Here is a 5,273-nt window from a genome sequence, read left to right as displayed (position 1 = left end):
CTTCAAAGTGTTTTATTATTTTTGATGCAATTGTAAATGGGATTGTTTTATTAATTTCTCTTTCCTGAATTTGTTATTTGTTCACAGAAATGCAACAGATTTCTGAGTATTTATTTTGCAACCTGCAACTTTATTGGACTTAATTTTTAGATGTTATTCATTATTAAACATGGTACTGTACAATAATGGGTTAGTGAAAAAAATCAAGAAGAAAATTTTAAAATATAGTGAGACAAATGAAAATGGAAACAAAATTATTCCAATCTTTGGGACCCAGTAAAAGTAGTTTTAAGACAGAAATTCATAGAGATATAGGTACTACCTCAAGAAATAAGTAGAATCTCAAAATAAATTTACATCTATAGAAACTAGAAAAAGAAAAAACAAAATCCTAAATGAGTAGAAAGAAGGAAATAATAAAGATCAGAGCAGAAGTAAATGAATTAGAGACTCAAAAATAATAGAAAAGAAACAAAAAGATCTGTGAAACTAAGAGCTAATTATTTGAAAAGAAGAAACAAAATAGTAACCTTTAGCCAGGCTCATAAAAAATAAATAAAAAAATAAGAGAGAGAGGCCCAAATAAAATCATAAATGAAAGAGTAGAAATGATAATCAACATCACAGAAATACGAAGGGTTTTAAGAGGGTACTAGAGCAATTATATGCCAACAAATTGCACAAACTAGAAGAAATGGATAAATTCCTAGAAACATATAATCTTCCAAGACAATCAGGAAGAAATAGAAAATTTGGACAGACTGATTACTAGAAATGAAATTGAATCAGTCATCAAGAGACTTCCAACAAACAAAACCCCAGGACCAGATGGCTTCACAGGTGAATTCTATCAACCTTTCAAAGAAAAACAATACCTATCCTTGTCAAACTATTCAAAAAAATTTAAGTGAAAGGAAAGCTTCCAAACTCATTCTAAGTCCACCATTACCCTGATTCCAAAACCAAAGACTATTAAAAAAAATTACAAGCCAATATCCCTAATGAACATAGATGTAAAAATTCCCCCCAAAATATTAGCAAACCAAATTCATCAATATATTAAAAAGATTATGCATCATGTTTAAGTGGGATTTATTCCAGGAATGCAAGGATAGTTTGATATCTATAATCAATCAACATAATATACAATATAAACAAAATGAAGGACAGAATTCATGTGATTATATCAATAGATGTAAAAAAAGCATTTGACAAAATCCAACATCCATTTATGATAAAAACTTGCAGCATACCTCACCATAATAAAGGACATATATGCAAGCCCACAGCTAACATCATACTCAATGGTAAAAAGCTAGAAGCTTTTTCTTTAATATTAGGAAGACAACAAGAATGCCCATTCTAACCACTCTTATTCGGCATAGTATTGGAAGTCCCAGCCACAGCAATCATACCAAAAAAAAAGGTACCCAAATTATAAAGAAGTAAAACTTTACTATTTACAGATGACACCGTGCTATATATAGAAAACCCTAAAGATTCTACCAAAAAATATTAGAACTAATAAATTAATTCAATAACAGGTTTTTTAAAACCTGGATTTTGATGCTATAATTGTCAGAAAGACTGATTTTATAAACATAGTAGTTTTCTTTTGTGTGTGTGTGTGTGTGTGTGTGTGTGACAAAAATGCGATGCATCAAGGGTAATTGTTAAATAATCAGTGTTCTTGGATTCTACTTTTTAGCCTTGACAGTAACTTGGCACATAATCCTGAGCAAATAATCTTGTGATCCAAGACTCAGACTTCTTTACTAAACTTAGATCATCCCCAAGGTCCTTTCAAGGCCCATGACTCCTTAAAAGAGACATGACTTATAAATCACAAATATTACCTTCGTGATTAATAGGAAAGAATATGAAATACTTTTGAAGCCTTACCCAATTATTTAATATTAGTTCTGGATAACAGATTTATGCTTGAAGTTATCCATAAATCTTACCCTTCTTGTCTCAATTGGCGACAGCTTTGGAGTACAGAGGATACCATGTGATTATGATGCAATACATTTTGCAAACAAAAGGGCTTTGTTTTGGTCATTGCTAGATCCCCAGTTCCCAGAACAATGGATTTAAAATTTTCTAAATGAATAAACAAGAAAGTGCCAAAATGGAGGGATTTATAAAACCCAATAGGAAAACAGAGTGAAGGATAATAATTGAGTCTGTACGAGTGAACTAGGTTTTGCCAAGCAGAAAAGGAGGAAAAGATATTCCAGGCAAAGCCAAGTGTGTTGTGGCAGAACTGTGAGTCATTTTCAATATCTATCTTTACTTCCCCAGAAAAGGAATTCCTAGGCCCATGCCAACTGGAACGAAGATTACATTTCCCATCTCCCTTGTGGCTTTGTCAACCGACTAGGTCTTAGCCCATAGGGTTAGCTATTCCTTTGATGCAGTGTCCTTAAATGGAAGAGGGCGAGCTTTTCTTCATTTCCTTCCTGCTTCTGACTGGCTGGATACAGATATGATGGATATGGTGACTTGGACTGTGTTAATTTAGCCAGAATTCCCTTTCCTGTATGTTTCCAGTTAGGGCAGGCCGCAGAAGGTTTGTGTAGGAGATCTAGAGAGCTTCAGCCATTTTGTAGTTCTCACACCTTGTTGCTGATCTGAGGATTTTCCTCGTTGATGTCAGGCAACAACTGCCCCATCTTTCCCTGGATTTTCCTTCAGCGTCTTACTCCTGAGCCCAGCATGCGTGTTAAGCTCTGTGACAATGAGCTATGGCTTCTGCTGGATACTCACACCACCAAAGGTAGAGGCAGTAAAAGTTGGCATGGGTTTCAGTCTGTATTCATGGGCTCAAACCTCATGCTTGTGGGTTTGGGCTTGTTCTTGATCTCCAGCATCCCTTCCAGACTCCTCCTGCCTGGCGGACCTCACGCTCCAGGTTCAGATGTGAGTACAACAGTCCTGCAGAGACGGCTCCCACAGTCACCAGCTCCGACAATGCAGGCAGATCACATCCTGCGCACACAGATAACCATCCCAGTGCTGCCGCTCTGCTGACACCTGTGCTGAGGGGAGCACCACCGTAACAGATGCCGAACGTGTGCGAGTGACTTGGAACCAAGCAGCAGGGGAAGCTAGAAGGAGTTTGGGAAGCATGTTAGAGAAAACCTAAGTTTCTCTGAATAGACTGTTGGTGGAAATCTGCGCCCTGAGGATGCTGGTGGTAAGGACTCAAAAGGAAGGAACACAGGAGGGAGGTTCCCGGGATGTAGTGGCAGAAATGGAAGCAGCACTGGTGTCTTCAGTAAGTGGAGAGCAGGCCCACGTGGAGAGCATGCCTGACGGACTTGGTGTTCTAGCTGAGCTTTCCACACAGTGTTGAAGGTACAGCCTGTGTATAGCGAGGTGTGAAAGGAAAGAGATAAACTGAGAAGACTGTGAAATGGATGATTTTGAAAATGTGCAGCCTCTTCAGACCGCACACGTTGATACAATTAAGAAATGGTTGTGAGCAAAGGTCAAATCCAAGTCGAAAGTCAAGGCCAAAAGTGTGACTGTAAAACCTTTTCAAAGATCAAATGCGGTTCCTCAGAGTACGATCCACTCACACCAAGGGCCCTTTAGAAACACTCCGTGTGCCTCTTGACCCTCTTCCTCCAGCCCTGGGGCCTCCAAGAAGTTCCTCTGCCTCAGCGGCTCTGCAGCGGCACCAAGGAGAGAGAGGATCTTGCAGGTGTGAGTTTGTCGAACGGAGTTGACTCACAAGAGGCTCACAAAGTTCTTGAGAGAATCTTATCCCCTAAATGGAGAGTATAAACCTTTTTCATCTCATGGTATACATAAACTAATTACTAAAATTCTGTGGCACACCAAAGAATGTATTTTTTGTCAATTTGACAAAAAAAATAGGTATAATTTTGATTCATTCACACCGGATGGCTATTGTTGTATTGGCTGTTGTCATTTTTTTATTTGACAATCTAAGGGAAAAGAGATCTGTGCCCCTGACTAAAAAGGCAGGGATTGCATGTTTTAAAAGTTTTGTGGTATACCAGTTGAAAATCTCTACCCTAAAACACTTCCAGTTTAGACTGAGAGGGATGAAATAATACAAAATGATGTTATTTGGAGAGTATAGTATTGGATGGTATGTTCCCCAAAATATCCAGAACTAATCGTTATTTAAAAAAAAATAACTCACTATAAAGATCAAAACCTAAAAAAACCCAAACCCACTTTATTAATTTTAACTTAATTTTTAAAATGAGAACAGTATTAGATGTAACAAGTAAAAACAGTTGTCCAATACAAAACATTTTATATGCAAATAATAGTCACCCAAGACCCACATGACTCCACTTCCCCTACCGCCACCTCCTGAAGTTCTTAATATGGGTCGGGGTAGCCTTGAATTGGGAGTCAGGGGATTTGGGTTTCAGGCCTCGAGCTGTCAGCACTGTGACTTTGGGCAAATCTCTGAGCCTTATCCATAGTTTTCCCACTTGTAAAATGACAGTGATCAATGATAATCAGTCCCAATCCAGGAACCACTATTTACCTTTACTAATTAACTTGAAATATAATTTCAGGATGAAAAATTATAAAGTTGCCCTTTAATAATTTTTAATATGCCCATTTAATATTTTAGTAGCTAAAAGGCAGTGTCACTCTCTCATTGATGTTTTTTAACTCAATGAACTGAGTAATGTAAATTATAAGACTTTGCATTTCTCCATGAGATCTAAAAAAATCTATTTTCAATTTGGAAGGGGGACACGGGGACCTCTAAATGCTCTCATGTATCTTGAACTGGCGAGTGAAGATTGCTTACCTCTGGATGATGCTGTCTCTCCTTTCCTTGCTGACATTGTGTGGCTCTGTCCCAGCTTTGCCCTTAGACTCGCATACCTTTCCTCATAGTCTCGTGCTTCAGATACCATTCTTGTCCTGGCCAGTTTTGCCCAGTGGATAGACTATTGGCCCGCAGACCAAAGGGTCCTGGGTTTGATTCCAGTCAAGGGCACATGCCTGGTCGGGGCTTGTGCAGGAGGCAACAATCGATGTGTTTCTCTCACATCAATATTTCTCTCTGCCTTTCCCTCTCTCTTCAACTCTCTCTAAAAATGGAAAAATATCCTCAGCTGAAGATTTAAAAAAACCCACAAAAAAGAAGATAACACTGTGCTTGCACAGGAAAGGGTACTTCTGGTAGACCAGAAACGTGAAGGGTACATAGAAAATGTGGTAGCTATTATTTTGGTGGTGCCCTGACCCACACCGCCCCTACCCCAGCCACT

The sequence above is a fragment of the Myotis davidii genome, unplaced genomic scaffold (assembly GCF_000327345.1).
Source record: "Myotis davidii unplaced genomic scaffold, ASM32734v1 scaffold221, whole genome shotgun sequence".
Taxonomy (NCBI): domain Eukaryota; kingdom Metazoa; phylum Chordata; class Mammalia; order Chiroptera; family Vespertilionidae; genus Myotis; species Myotis davidii.
The sequence above is the reverse complement of the archived record's forward strand: the minus strand, read 5'-3'. Positions refer to the sequence as shown.